The following is a 15,886-nucleotide window of genomic DNA, read 5'->3' as shown; positions in this document are numbered from 1 at the left end:
CAGGGACCCCCCTCCAGGCTCACAAAGTTACCCCAAGTGCTGCCAGGACCCGTCCATAGAGGGACACGGTGGCTGACCACACACAGACCAGGGCCGTCGCCTCGCCAGCACGCCTGGCTTTGCTTGTGAGGGGCCACGCGCTGCCCATGCTTGGGACAGGTGCGGGCTCCCCTTCCAAAACCCAACAAATGCTACTGGGATGGCTTTTCTGGTATGCTGGCTCCTCTGTGAAGGCACAATTCCCCCAAACTATTCATGGCTGCCACCTCCCTTGCTGCACACACAGTGTGGGCTTGTGTGCCCTTCCTGTCCTCACAGAGCAAGTTGGCCTGTGCAGGTAGTGTTCCTGGCCACCCTCCACATGCCCCACGTCCAGTACACGTGGCGAGTGGACAGCTCGTAGGTCACCACAGGAACAGCCCTACAGAGAATGCTTTCCTTTTCCACCAACCTCGGGTGCTGGGGAGAGAGACAAATTTGGGTGGTGGTGGGTACATTATCCAGGTCAGAGGTGATCCACTTTCTCCAGAAAGGGGCCCTTTCAATGTCACAGTCACTGACCTGCTTGGGACGGCACATTTAGTATCTGACAATGAGAAGACCTACTCTGAAGTCCAGAATACTGTCAGAGGAATTTGCATTTTAATACTACAGTATTGAGATGACTGAATATTGCTGAATGAGTCCTTGATGAATGAATAATCATAGACTAGATACTTCGTAGGCCTTCAGCCATACTTGTGGGCACAGGATTCCTGGAGTCTTTTAGAACCTACCCATGCAAGGATCTTGCTGTGGAGCATAGGGTGGATGCCACAGTCTGGACCACCAGTCAAGACACAGGAGGGGACCTCCCATGGCAGCCTCTGCCAGCTCCCCTAGACTGGTCTTCAGGGGGAGGGGGACTAGGGGTAGAAACATGACCTCAGTAAATTCCCCGCTCTCAGCTCCAGCACGTGGCTGGCTGGGTCCCCTGTTTCCAGTCCCACCTCATTCCCCGCTGCCCCCCTGCTCCAGGGGAAGTGAAACAGCCTGGGCCCAGGCAGAATGGCCTGGCTGCACCTGGCAGCCAGTCCTAAGAAGGCTGCCTGCACAGCCCTCTCGGCTGACCTCTGCACACTCTCCCCGGCGCTTTGCCAGGCTTTATTCCTGCCCCGGCAGTGTCAGGACTGCTCGGGAGGGAGGTGGAACCAAGCAGTGGCTTCCTGGCCCAGCGCCAGGCCCGGGCCTGCACCCCAGGCTCCACTCCTGGATCCAGGAACCGCCCCTTTTTACAGCGGGAAGAGGGCAGCAGGGAGGGCGAGGGCGCCACCCAGGGTCACCCACCAAGCTGCGGAACAAAGTGGACAGTGTGAGGATTATGGGATGGAGTCCTGGCACCGGCGGTCCGGTCCCCAGCAGTTAAAACCTCGGGTAAGTTTCCCAACCACTCAGAGCCTCAGTTTTCCTGTAAGGAAATATCCCATCTCCCCTGACAAATCTCCCTTTCCATCCTCCTGGGACCCTAGCAAGCAAACTGCCGGGAGGATGGCAGCCGGGTTGGGAAGGACGAACGGAGTTACAACCGCTTTTTCTCCTGCACTCGCTCAGGGTCGGTGGGCGTGAGGCGGGTTGGCGCCCAGGCCAGGAGGCGCTGGGATGGGCGTCCCGAGGTTCAGCCGCCTCCCCACAACCCCGAACCGAGAAGGTTGGAGGAGCCCCAGGGCGGTCCCTCCTCGCATCTCCCGCTGTGCTCCCCGCAGCGCAGCAGCGCAGGCACCCACCGCCCCGCAGCCTCCTGCTTTCCTTCGGCCGCCGTGGGGGAAGTGTGCGTGCGCGTCTCCACTGGCAACGGCGCGGTCGCCCGGCAACCTGCGCGCCCCAGGCCCGCTGCGCCCCTGGTAGCCCGGAGGGAGACTGGGAGGGGGCGCCGCGCGGCTCCGCGCAGCCCCTCTCTGCTGGGGGTGCAGACTGTAGCGGGAACCCTAGCGCCCGCTGCAGACCCCGGCGGCCTCTCGCTGGACCTGCGCACGGGGTCTGGGGCACCTGAGCGGCCACGTGCTGGCATCCAGGGAGGCAGGAAACCCAGGCCTCGCAGAGACCCTGGCAAGCCCCTTCCCTCCGGGGTATATATAGGCAGCAGAGCCTCCTGGCCCTCTCTCGAAGCTGGGCGAGGAGCAAGGGTGGCGAGGAGCAAGGGTGGCGAGGAGCAAGGGTGCCGCAGCTGTGAGCGCCTGGTGAGACAGAGACAGGAGGGGCCAGGTGCAGTGCCCGTGGGTGGGAGAGTCGTGTCAGGGTGTGGGATCCAGAATGTCTGAGGTGACTTTTAGCTGGGGGCTGGTCTCTCTGGGGCTGGTTGGGGGCAGAGGGCAGCCTCGGGGACAGGATCACCCACAGAGCTTGGACAGTGTTTGCGTTGTTTCCCCTTGGGGTGCCTGCATTTTAGGGAGACATCAACCACTTCCTGCACGGGCCTGATTTGGTGTTTAGTCACCACTTGAGGCCACATACTCCAACCAAAAAGTCACAGGATTCCACATCTCCAACCCCCAAACCCAAATCCAGGACTGTGGCCCATGAACACGGAGATGCCCTGGCGGAAGCGGAGATTTGGGCTGCTGCAAGGATCAAACATGGTTCATCCCTCTCCTGGGCCAGCGGCTGGGTCCAGTTCCTCAGTACATCTTGGGCACCTGTACACACAGCTCTGGATTTCACAGACCCTGACTCATGTCATTTTCCCAAGGCCCCCAGTCAAGAAATGGACTCCGGGTGGCGACAGGCACACAGGCTGAGACTGCAGGATGGCTGAGACCCAGCCCACCACCCCGTGCTCGGGGCTTCAGCTTATCTGCCCTGAGCCTCTCATCTGGACACCACGGGTTAGGGGGCCTTGTTAGGCCCACAGTAGCTCCTTGGTGCTGACGGTGACTCAGTAACGGGTCCACCCTCGGGATCCCCCTGCCTGGCCTCAGAGGGGCTCAACTGGGCTTTACCACTTCCCAGCTGGGTGAACTTGAGCAGGTGACGTGACCTCCCTGGGTCTCAGTTTCCTCATTCTATAAAATGGGGACAAAAATAAGGCTTTGTGGGGATTAAATAGGACGGTCAGGCACAGGCAGTGTTCAGGGGAACTCTGAAGAGGGCAAATCTCATCCCTTCTCTCCTTTCCCCGGTTCCCTTCTGGGTCTCCATTGCCTTCTTGTCTAGCGTAAATCTCCCTCACTTTTTCACCTTGGTGTTTTTCTCTTTTTGCCTCCTTCCCCTCTCCACACTCCTACTTCATTTCATTTCATCTCTGGCCCTCCCTTGTTCACTATCAGTTTCGTTTCTCTGCCCAGACATTTGGTGAAGCCCCGCTGAGTGTGGGCCAGGTCCCTCAGGCCCAGCCCGCTTGGCCCCCAGCACTGCCCTGCCTGCGCCTCAGGTCCTGCCCTCCTGTTGCCCAGGGGTTGGGGCTGGGGGTGGGGTGGGGGGAGAGGAGTGCTGACGTCATGAGGCGTTTATGCACCCCTCCCCGCCTAACGCAAATTTCATCCTCCTACTCTCTGAATCAATTTACTTTTATTGCCTCAGCTGCTCAAAAGCAATTTTTCAAGAACAAAAAGGTCAGCACGTCCAAGACTAATCAATTCTCCGAGAGCTCCTGCCACCACCGCCAGGGGAACTGGGTACCGGCGGCCCCCCGCCCTTCCTGCCAGCCCCCTCCCAGCCCCATCACTTTTATTGCTTCATGATGCCTGTCATTAGCGGTGTGTTTGAGACGCCCCACAGTGTTCTTACAACATAAAACCTGGCCCACTTGCGGGGCGGGGGGGCGGGAGGGTGGGTGTGGGAGGTGGCGGGAGCATTTATGGCCACTCCCTGGCCCAGATAGTAACGGCTGAGCTGATAGATCGCCTGTAACGGGAGCCAGGACAGGAAGCATCCAGCCACTTGATCAAAAGCTCGGCTCCAGAGGACATGCCGGAGGAGCCAGGGCCATGACTGCCTGCTCTCAACCCCCATCATTGTGGCCTTGGGCACCTGCGTGCTGTCACCCAGTCCAGGACTTTCCTCTCAAGGCCACCTTGGTCCCCACTGCAACCCTGCTCGGGCTCTCCCAACCCTCCTGAGCATCTCTCAACCCTCGGCATTGTGCCAGGCCCCACCCCCTGTGAGGCCCTGCCATTCCACATGGAGAAACTGAGGCCCAATGTCACAGAAGTAGGAAGGAGCAGGTGCAGACTGGAAGCAGGATGTGACCTGCCCAGGTGACACGCATTAGCCATGCCCCGAGGGAAACACATCTGCTGTTCCAGGCTTTGCCCTTCCATGCCCCTGGCTGTCCTGTACCACACCATCCGAACATCTGATGCCCATGGCTACAGCAGCTAAAATGCACCCAGGCTTCCAGGGGCAGACCCTGCACTCAGCGCACTGCCTAGATGACCCCTTTATGCCCACGACAACCCTTTTATGAAACACTCTTATGCCCATTTTTCAGATGAGGAAACTGAAGCAGAGGGAGACAAAATATTATGCTTAAGCCCACACAGCTGGAAACACGCAGGGGGACCAGATCCCAACTAGCTGCTTTTTGCTCTTTTAAAACTGGCTTAGGATATGAAATATCCAGAATGGCAAATCCGTGGATGCAGAAGGTAGATTGATGGTTGCCAGGTGTTGTGAGAAGAGGCATGAGGAGAAACTGCTCAGTGGGCACAGGTTTCCTGGGGTGATGAAAATGAGGAATCAGAGAGAGTGGATGGTTGCACAACACAATGGATGTGCTAAATGCCACTGAATTGTACACTTTAAAATGGTTGATTTTATCTCATGTAAGCTTCACTTCAATGTTTTTTTTCTTTGAAGGCTTAGGCTTTTCTGCCACCTATTCGGCAAGGGGCTGGGTGACTGGCTAGCTCTGGGTGTCCCAGAGGAGGCGGCCTGCCTCTGCTCTCCCGGGGCAGGTATGACAGCAGGAGAGACTCTGAGATGTCCTTCCTGCCCAGCAGGAGAGTAACCTCTCCCAGGAAACCTTCCCGTCTGACTTCACCTGCTCTGACGGCTCCTCCCAACTGCCGGGGCCTCTGTCCCTGTCACATCTGGTTCTGCCCGGTGGCTCTGCCCTGTGGCTCATGGCTCTGTCCACAGCACACAGGGCAGGGTGCCCTGGCTCCCTGCCAGACAGCACTTGCACAAAAGCATTTCCAGCATCCCTTGGGTCCCTGGGGGCCCCCTCAACCCCTGGCCCTCCCTTGACTTGAGCCCACCCCCTCCTCCCCCACCCCCAGGTCTGAGCTAAGCTGTCAGAAGCTTTGGCCTTTTCTCAGGGCTTCAAAGGTCATCCGGCTGACCCCCAAACTTGCTAGCCGGAGCCAAGCCCCCTCCAGGCTTTCTTGCACCACACAGTGACAGAGAGCTCATGGCTCTCTCACAGGACAACTCTACTTGAAAGTCCTTTCTTGGGTTGAATTGCCTGCCCTGCCCAGGAAAGAGCAAGCCTTGTCCCCTCTCTCTAGAATCGACCGGCCCTCCTGTGAAGGCTGCTCCCAGCCCCCACCCCAGTGGTCTCTGAATGTCCCTGACGTGGGCTCCTCCCAGGCTGGCTGCTCCTCTCTGCTCTCCAAGGCCACATCCATCCAGATCCCAAACCCTTGAAGGCCCTCCGCTGGGCAGGGCGGTCCAGCCACTTGGGAAGATGACATTGGGCCAGGTCTCTCTTCCAATGTCCAAGTTTCGGCCCACAGGCCTTGGGGAGTCTCACCCAGTGTGAGAAGGGGTCTCAGGGCAGAAATAAAGCCTGGGACCCGTGAGCCTCCGTGGCGTGTCCCTGGAGTCAGCCAGAGCCCTATTCAGCCCCTGCCGCAAAACTGGCCAGGAAACTGATCAGGGACTTACCTTGGACAAGTGCCTTTCTTTTCCCAGTCAGATCCTGTGGGGAAGGCTGACTGGGACGAAGCCAGTGAAACACCCAGAAGAGAGCAAATACCAATGTCTTTAAGCATATTTGTTTCTTTAACAAAGACGATGACTCCCCTCTTTGAGCCTGCGCACGGTGTCCAATGCCAACTCACCGTTTACCTGTTTCCCCGTTTACCTGAACCAGGCAGCCAAGGAAGGCTTAGGCTTTGAGGTGCCACTCTGCAGGTAGAGGCCCTAGGGGGCAGCATGGCAGGAGGTCCACCTGAACTCCCCACAAAGTGACGGTTCCCAGCGTCCATGCCAGCACCACGCCAGCACCACACTGGCCCTGCTGGTCTCCCCGCCAGTGCGTCTGGCTTCCAGGTCTTGGAATTCAACCTGCTTCTCTGTTCCGGCTGCTGGGGCCCCTGCCAAGTCCTTCTGAATGTGCAGCAACTGCCGAACATTCTAAGAAATGCCTCCCAGGGTTTTCTTGGGAGCCCGGGTGAAGCAGGAAGTCCTCTGGGCTGAGGGGACAGTGGTAGCAGGTGGCACCCGAGCTCCGGGCAGGGGCCGTCTCCCAGGGGCCCAGGCTGGTGAACTGGAGGCAGGTGTGCGAGGCCCAGTCCAGGGGCTCCTGCCGGTGGCTGCCACCTACACGTGAACCGAGGGCCCCCCCCCCCCAGCATGCAGGGCTCCCCACCTGCTCTATTTATAGACTTTGAGCCCTGGAGGGCAGCGTGCCCAGGGTCACAGAGCTACGCAGGCCAGGGGCTGGGCCCGACTCATTCCCCACCGCACGCAGCACGTGGCCAACCAAGGGTTGTTATCTGACGGCCTGTTGTTACTTTACGTTCAGGTGAATCTGTATCAACTCTATGCAGCTGAGTCCTACTGGCTGGGCTCGAGCTGGGGGAGAAAATTATAATAACTGAAAAAAAATTGGTATTTTGGCAAATAAGTACATATTTTCGAATCCAGCCAGTCCAGGCAGGCGCTGCTATCTCCAGGTGACTTATGCAAGATAATGCCTTTTTGGCTCTCTAAGAAGATTTCCCTTGATTGTCTCACTGGTTGCCTCCGGGTCCCCCCTCTTTCCTGATTCACTTTGTTATACAGCAGAAACTAACACAACAATGTAAAGCAATTATACCCCAATAAAGATGTTAAAAATAAATAAATAAATAAATTAATTAATTAAATCAAACTTACACTGTCACCTAACCACACCAATCATAATGGCATCATTATAGTTCCAAAGCTACCAAAAAAAAAAAAAAGGTGTGTGTGCTTGGGGGGTGGGGATGGGGGGGTGTCCAGGAATTTAGCCGCACCCAGGAGAGCAGTACAATCAGCTATTGTTGTGTCAGAAGTTTCCCGGTGATAAGAAGGGAGTTTAGAAATGCCGCTTTCTGAGCTGATTGCAAAACAGAATAGAAAGTTCAAGGCTCAGAGATAGCTGAGAAGGTCAGGGAGCAGCCCCTCCAGGAGGCCCCTGGCCTCAGACAGGCCTCGGGCTGACCAGCCCCTTGGCAACAGGAAGGGGGGCCTGGCTCAATCACCTCCCCTCCCCCATCTTCCGCCCATTCCACAGGGGACCGGGCATTGGAGAGGCTGCTTCCTCTCAGAAGGTTTTGTCAAAATTCTCTAAAGCAGCTTTGGACCGTTAAGGGCCTGTTTGGTGCCAGGCACCTGCTTTATTTACCTCGATTATCTCACTCCCTCACACCCACCCTGTGTGGAAGGTGGCAACTTCCACCTACTTGGATGGGCGGGACACTGAGGCACACAGATCGGGATATGAACCCCGTTACACTGCCTCCTGTTTATCCCATAAGCCTGTCCCTTCAGGCGTCAGATTTGGGGAGGATGAACTCCTTGAGTGTCCTCAGTCATTTCCAGTTTGTTTGTGCATTCTCTCCCTTGGGACACTGTCTGATGGTATCGGTGGGGCCCAGGCCAGGTTACAGTGGGGGTCATACTACCTCCTTGCTCACTGCTCAGTGCTTTCTTATCCCTCCCCAATTCTGGACCTGATTTTGGCCAATCTTTCCCAGGGACACCTGTCCTCGAGCTGTCATCCTCCCGTTGGCATTAGCAACCTAGAGGGCAGAAGGTGAGGGTGAGAGGGACTGCAGTGACCCAGCACAGGTCACTAAGCAGCTGTGTGACCTCAGGCAGGTCGCTTAACCTCTCTGTGCCTCAGTTTCCTAATCTAGGAAATGGAGATAATAATAGTCCTACTCTGTATGGCCACTAGGAGGAATAACTGAGAGTGCCTGGCTGGTCCCTGTCACATTTAGGGGCAAAAGCACTTAGGGCCCCAAAAGCGTTTACTTCAGCCCAAGCCCCTCACTGTGTAGACTAACCACTGTGGCCCAGAAACTCAGGGCCCCCCTCATTCTGAATCTTGTGCTCTTGTCATTATACTGTGCCAGGCCCTTGGCTCTTCCCTGGCAGGCACAAACCACCCACTGGAAGTGGGTAGCAGCTGGGGTCCCCGGACTACTGCCACAGGCATGGGAGATCTCCACTGCCTGTAGAGCTGTTGTGGGGGGCAGAGAGAGCACTTCCAATCAAGCCTTGTGGCATCTTCCCTCAGCTCTGGGGTGTGAAATTTAATAAACAGAAACCTCATTTAAAGTGGGATTGGGAGGCCAGAGAGGGAGCTCTCATGGTCTATTCAGCGTCAGCTGCAGACCCAACAAGAAGGGAGTACCTGGCATCTCCAACAAGAAGAAGGTTGCTACTTTTCTACCCAGCAGAGGAAGGAAGAATTTCTCTCTGCCTGGCAACAGCCCAGCCAATGAGAGACTGTCACAACTCAGCCAATGAAAAGCCAAAACACTTCCAACTCCTAGTTTCCTCCAATGAGCTCTTCGTTTATAACAGCCTGTGGAGTTGGCGGGGCTTCTCCTTATAAAAGAAGGTGCCCCTCGTTTGTTCTCCGGACTTGCCAGTGGTTTGCCATAGATTGCGTGTCTCAAACTGCAATTGTTTGCAATTCCCAAAGAAATGCATTTTGCTGGTAAAATAACTGGCTATTTTATTGTTATAGGTCAATACCAGCCTCCCAGGTTTAGGACTCCAATGCCCCTCTCCCAGCATGGTAGCTAGCTTCTGGCCAGCAACCCTGTCACCCCCAGTGTCTCTGAGTCCCTTCCCCAGGTTGGAGGCCTTGGCCCAGCTTCCCTGACCCTCCCCCAGAAATATGAGACCTTCCTGAGGAGGTGCTCCTGCTCCGACAATCCCCTTATCCTTCTGTGGGGCTCCAGGGATGCCCATTCCCCTGCCACCACCTCCTCCAACCTGGTGAGGCCAAACCACCATAGTCACAACGCTCTGACAGCCCTGTCCCTCAGGTGAAAATCAAACCCGTGAAAGATACAAATCCTATGAGACTGTGGGAAGCCCTTGCTAGTTGCCCAGCCCTGGGTCACATCCAGCAGATGCTGATCTGTGCTATAGACAGTTTCTGTTTCCTGGGAAACTCACCCCCTCAGCCAGAGCAGGGTCTACGGGGGCCCAGGCACCAGTGCTGCCTTGGGGTAGGAAACCAAAGCATCACAGTGGTCCCTCCCCAACCAAGGGGACTGAGCACAGGTTTGCAGCAACCCCAAGCTGTGGCCAGGCCCAGGTCGCCTTCCCATCCTGGGGACACCCATCCCCTTTGCCCCTCTGTGTTCACATACCCCCACCCCCACCCCATTCCCTCTGGGCCGGCCTCAGTCAGTCTAAGTGCCATTAGCATGTTCCACAAACTCTGTGCCTCTGTCTGCTCATCTGTGAAATGGTCCAGGAACTGCCTGCCTACCTGTTGGCAGGGTGCCGTGAGGGCTGGACAAGCAATAGACAGCTGGGGCCACGGTGCAGTCCCTTGTCCCCTGGACTTTGCCTCTCACACCTGCCCTGGGGCAGGCACTGAGACCTTGGTGGGAGAAGCCCAGAGACGGGGTCATGGGTGACAGGGGGCTTGTGCAGGGCAGCAGAGCTGAGGACAAGGGGACAAGCCACTCACTCTCTCCTGCAGCTGTGCACTACACGTGATGTGAGGAAGACCCTAATGACATGGCTGAAGTTTGAGGACTTCCAACAGGCCAGGCACGTGTGACAGGATTTATGTGTTACTTCATGCTTTTCATTTAATTCATAACGAGTATGAGAGGTGGTTACTGTTACTGTCTACATTGTACAGGTGAGCAGTATAAGGCTCAGAGAAGCTAAGCCATTTGCCCAAGGTCACACAGTGAGAGATACTGGATTGGAACCAAAGGACCCTCGGTGCACAGAGGATTCTGGAGAGCAGCGAGAATGTTCTCACACTCCACCCTGTGCACCCCTCAGTGACCTGCTGAGCCGGCCTCTTCATCTGGAATCTAATCTTATCCGCCCCATCAGCACTTGTCGTGCCTCTTTTATGGTCTGTGTACTCTGACATGTGTCCGTATTGGTGGTGACATGCCTTCATTCTGACAATATTTGCCAAGCATCAGGGAGGGGGCCTTGTTTAGTAATTTATTATCCTCGAACACTATGAGGCTGCTGTAGGCCAGGCTCCGTGCTGGGTGTGGGGACCACGGGGCCATGCCAATGACTCACTGCTGAGGTTGAGGGTCCTGGTGGGAAGTCTAGGGCGTGGTGGGTGGGGGCAGAGGAGCCAGCTCTGGGAGGTAGAACCAATGTCCTGGTTGCTGGCACTCAAGTTCAGAGAAGTCATGTGATGTGCCCAGATTCCCACAGCTGGATGCAGGACTGCGGGATTCAGACGCAAACACAGCCTCCCACCCACTGCTTGAGTCAAAGTCCGAATTAGGGGAGACCCATGTTGCCTAGAAATGGGCTGGGGCTGGGAGGCCCCACGAAAGATGGCCTCGGAGCAAAAGCTGGTACCCCCTGGAAACCCAGTGTCTATCTTTGCACTGCTTTTCATGGGGACCAGGGCCTGAAGCTGTGGGGTGCTGTGGGGGGTCACAGAGGATTAGAGGAGGGACCATGTGGGCACAGTTGGGCTGGGCCTTGAGGCCCAGTTGGGTGGAGGCGAGAGCAGCTCAATGCCCCCTTTTCCTCGCCTGGTCCAGCCTTGGTTCCCCAGGCGCAGCGCTCTGATCCAGGAGTCCTGCATCAGTGGCCCCAGGGAAGGCGGAAGTGGGGGCAGGCAGGGCAGGTTTGGCAGGGCTGGCCCGGGGGCCGCCAAAGACACACGGGGGCTGATTCTTCTCTTACAAGAAGTGTGAAGCATCTTGTGGCCACACCAGCTCAGCACTTTGGAAAATCAGCAAGTCTGTGGATCTGTCAAGTTCTAAGCTTGCAGATGCAGGAAGGTTCTACTTCTATGGTTTCCAGAATATAAAAGCAGGGGTGGGGGTGAGGTGAAGAGAGCCTCAGGGAGTCCCAGGTGCCCAATGCTCCCACCCAGTGCCTCCCTGGGGAGGAGGGTGGGTACCTCCACACAGCCCCCGAGGTCAGCTTCGGTGGGAAGGGGAGGGAGCGGTAGCGAGGGAGCACCAGGCTTCAGCGGGGAGCAGCCCCCTTAGTGGGCAGGGCTGGGCTCTCCACTCTGAGGCTCCAGGGGACCTTCAAACAGATAGGGCCTCCCCCATTGCCCCGCACTTCTGGGAGGGGTCCAGGCATCCCTGGTTTTAAGTCCCCAGGTGATTCTCATGTCTGGTCAGGGTGAGGACCCTGAAGAGTGACATGACCAGTGAGCGTAACCACCTTTCTTGTGTTCTGATCCTGAACTGGCCTCCTGGTACCTGGGATGCAGGGCCCCTTGAAGGCAGGTGTGCGTGCCTCGGTTCCAGGATGGCTGGAAGAGGGGACTCCTAGCAGCCAAGCCACATTATGGGTAGGATGCAGGATGCAGGCATTTTCCAGGGGGCAGAAGCTGCGCCCTCACTCACAGCCCCCGGTCCCCCAGCCTCACACTCATCGCTCCCTCTGGGCCCTTGTGCCATCGGCGGAGCTTGTCAAGCTTCCTGCATGTGCTCTGTGTGATTTTTCTGACAACCATCTCTCAGGCTCGCCCACGTCTCTTCCTTCTGGGCCCCACGCAATAGACACAGCGGACCTGACAGCATCCTATGGGGGCAGGGGCAGCGGCCCCTTGAGGCAGCCCTGCGTGCAGGGAACAAGTAGGCAGGAGGAGGAAAGGGGTGCAGGGTGTTGTTAAGAGCCCACCCCACTGGTTCCAGATCTGCCTGTGACTCTCCCCTGTGGATTCAGGCAAGCAGCTCCCCTCCCACAGCCTGTTTCTCCCCTGAAAGCCCATCCTTGACCTGGACCAGAGTTTTGGTATACAACAGGTGCTCCGTGCGTGGTCGCTACTATTGTCCCTGACAGGGGGGTGCTAAGGGCCCCATTTTACAGCTGAGGCACTAACCTGGGGAGACTGGGACAGAAGCCACAGCTTACTCTCCCCCTCTCCCCACTGTACCCCTTGAGTCAAGGCCAGGGCTGGACCCAGCAGTCAGTGAGAGGCATGGTCTCTCTTACTTCAGAATCGACTCCCCGCAGCCCTGCCCTTCCACATTTCTGCCCCCTGAGACCCGCTGGGCTCCAGGTGGGCCTGTCCTCACTTCCCCCTTTTTTAAGGGGCCGCCTTCCCTGCCTCAAGGGGGAATCTGAAACTAGTGGCCCCTCCTTCCATACCAGAGCTGCCCCTTGGGCCCTGGCCCCGCCTCCCCACCCCATCTGAGGACCAAGCCCAGGGGTATATCCAACTCTGGGTGTGTCCCTCTACCCTGAAGTCTCCCAGCCTGGCAGGCAAGAGAACCTGTGCATTTCTCACCAGCCTGCAGGGGATGGAGCTCCAGGACCTGGCTCCTGGGTGCAGCTCCTGGCAGCCTCAGTCTGGGTGGGCTTGGCTCCTTCCTACTGGGTGCTGGGGTCCCAGTGGAGGGGGTGGGGCCAGGTGAGCCCCTAGAGGAGGTGGGGACTTCTGTCCTCTGGGTTGGGGATCACACACCAACCTCCTGGCCCACAGACAGAGGCCCAGAGAGGGGAGGCGTCATGCCCGAAGTCACACAGCAACTCCAGCTCACACATCCTGCCCTTCATCCCCTGGGTGGGCATGAGGGAGAAGCCAGAGAGAGCACAAGAAGCTCAGTTCAGAGTCAGAAAAACTGAGACTCAATGTGCCCACTGGACAGTGCTCAGATGTCCCCTCCCTTGGGGACGGATGGCCTAAAGCCCTTGGCCAGAGACTGTCCAAGCACAGGGAAAAGAGAATCAGAAAGACCTGGGCACCAGTCCTCGTTCTGCCATCTCCTGGCTGGGTGACCTTGGGCCAATTACTTAACCTCTCTGTTTTCTCCTCTAGGAAACAGGGTAAACCCAGCACTGCCCCCATCTGGCCGCTGTGAGTATTGAGTGCTATAATGGATGGAAAGGGCCCTGCAGGGTCAGTGTACCAAATGGCCCTATCCTTGCTATTCACTGGCCTCACCCTCAGGCCTGCCTAGTCCACATAGAGGTCCTGTGGCTCCCGGCCAAAGAGCAGCTTCTACTGACAGGTAGTAAGTTCTCCACCAGGGGATATTCCAGATGACAGGACATGGCTGGGAGGATGGAGTCCCTGCCTGGAGTCGTACTAGATGAACTAACCCCTTCTCTTCCTGGGCCTCCCCAAGGAGGCCTCCTCCCAGCCAGGTGGATGGTCAGCGGTGTCCCAGCCCTCCCACGGGCTTCTCCTGCAGACGGCCTTAGGGGGAAAGTGGGGACTGGAAACAGATCTGTTTACCCCAAATACGGAATAAAGAGCCAGTGATGCTGCTGTTCAAGTGCAGAAGCTCAGTAGCCTGCCCCGACAGGCTGTCTGTCTGTCTGTCAAGGGCAGGGCCAGGGGCCAGGGGAGGGTGGGGGCTGGGCTGCTGGACGGCAAAGCCCAGGAAGGACCTCGACTGGGCTCACGGTTCTACTTGTCTTTGTCCACAGCTGCCCCGTACCCAGCTCCTCTTACTCCAGCTGGACCAAGCCAAGTTGACGAAGGCCAAAGAACACCATTAACTCACACGAGGGGCCCCAATAAATCTTGATTTCAAGAAAAAGTGGGCCCTGGAAGCCTGTGAATCCCATGATAAGGGACCCATCAGGCAGATAGATTCCCAAGCTGGCTGGACTCTGGGGTCATGGCACGGGGCCACTCTGGCCCTGGGGTGAGGACTTTGTCCAAGGCCAGAATGGGCAGCTCTCAGCGGTGGGGCCTGGCCCTGCTGGGAGAGGTCATGTCTGCATTCCTGAGAGGCCCCAGCGCCCCCCAGGGAAAGCCAGGTACCCAGGGAGCCCTTCTGAGGCCTGAGGTTGCCTTTTCTTTGCATTTGGAGGACGGTGGGGGGTGGGGGGTGTTCAGGTTTTGTCAAGGGAAACTGTCAGCTGGACACAGAGACAGACAGGTAGGCAGAGGGGGAGGCTGAGCAGCTGAGGGTGAGGGTGCTGGAATGGGGGTGGGCCGGGTGCCCCAGCCTCAGGCTGGTGCCCAGGGGTGGTGCTCGGGAGTGATGAGCTGGCGCAGGGCTGGGGGTGGGGCTCAGAGGGCCCTGGAGCCAGGCACCTGCCCTGCCAGAGGTCACGTCCTGCCCCTGCTGCCCTGGGTGGGCAGCTGTGGGGAGGGGGGAAGTTTCCTCTCCCTCTTAGGGCCCTCCTGGGAGCTCATGGGTTTCACTGGGAGTGATTCCTTAGTAAAGCTGCCAGCTTGAATGGTGCCCTTTTAATTAGATTATCCCAAATTCCCTCTGTCACCGGGTTATTAATATTTATCTGGAGCACACCTGATATGATTAGATCAGTGGGCCTGGGAGGGAGGGAGGGGGCTGCCCCTCCTTCTCCCTTCCCTCCTGCACCTCTCCCCCATTCCCACCCCAGTCCCCTGTCCTCATGCTGCCCCCACTCCCCAAGTCCCCTCTCTCTGGAAGCCCCAGGCACTTCCCTGTCCTACGTGTCCCTCTCCCTTGGTGCCCACCACATGGGCAGGAACCCATCCACATGGTGGCCCCGAGGCGTGTGCCGGGCATAGGGCACCCACATGAGGACATGCAATGAGCAGGGGTGGGAGGGATCCCACGCAAAACGTGCAGGGGGCTCTCTGCTCCTGGCCCATGGCTGCCACTGAGACGCCCTGTGTCCAGACCCAAGGAGCCCAGGAGGTCTGGCTCTTTCCTTTGACTGGGGCCCTGGTGCCCAAGGCACAGCTGCATCTCTACCCCCATCCAGTCCCTCTGCAGGGAAGCCACCACCACCATACACACACATTCCAACTAGGGTCCCCATGCCTGGACCCCCACTTGGAGAAAAGGCCCACTGGGTGTGAAATCAAAAGAAGCAGCAACAGGCTTCCTCGGTGGCGCAGTGGTTAAGAACCCGCGTGCCAATGCAGGGGACATGGGTTCGAGCCCTGGTCCGGGAAGACCCCACATGCCATGGAGCAACTAAGCCCGTGCGCCACGACGACTGAGCCCACGCGCCACAACTACTGAAGCCCGTGTGCCTAGAGCCTGTGCTCCGCAACAAGAGAAGCCACAGCAATGAGAACCCCGCGCACCACAACAAAGAGTAGCCCCCTCTCACCGCAAGTAGAGAAAGTCCACGTGCAGCAGTGAAGACCCAATGCAATTAAAAATTAAAATAATAAATAAATAAATTAAAAAAAAAAAAAAAGAAGCAGCAACAAAACCTTTCTGCAGAAAATGGGATGGATCTGAGAGACACTGGCCCTCTTCCTGGGGAAATGGGAATTAGCATCGAGGATTATTTTTGAGGAAGCGGTGCCCCACTGTGCCCACACGTGCCACCTTCTGAACAGGTCCCAGTGGGGGCTCCAGGCACGGGGACTAGTTCCCCAGGCCTCTTGTGGGCGGGGAGGGGAGCGCCTGCCCCCCTCCCCCGCTCCTGGGAGACCAGTTCCTGGTGAGAATCCCAGGCTTTGCCGAGATGCCCGCTGTGTGGCTGAATCCCGCAGCCAGGCCTGTGTCTGCGATTCGGCAGGACAGCTGAGAACAGGAGTGGGGAGCCCGTGCAGCCTGCCTCC

At 57.5% G+C, this 15,886-nt stretch overlaps 1 long non-coding RNA gene across 1 annotated transcript; it reads left to right on the top strand.

Moving 5' to 3' along the window:
• Positions 1-1,166: 1,166 nt before the first annotated feature.
• On the top strand, positions 1,167-13,880 carry LOC136793154 (uncharacterized). The gene is made up of 4 exons (XR_010838039.1): positions 1,167-1,413; positions 9,896-9,966; positions 13,184-13,222; positions 13,798-13,880. It is a non-coding gene; the product is annotated as an uncharacterized lncRNA (long non-coding RNA).
• Positions 13,881-15,886: the final 2,006 nt, after the last annotated feature.

This window comes from Kogia breviceps, chromosome 19, assembly GCF_026419965.1.
Source record: "Kogia breviceps isolate mKogBre1 chromosome 19, mKogBre1 haplotype 1, whole genome shotgun sequence".
Classification (NCBI taxonomy): Eukaryota; Metazoa; Chordata; class Mammalia; order Artiodactyla; family Physeteridae; genus Kogia; species Kogia breviceps.
This window is presented reverse-complemented; position numbering and strand designations above follow the sequence as displayed.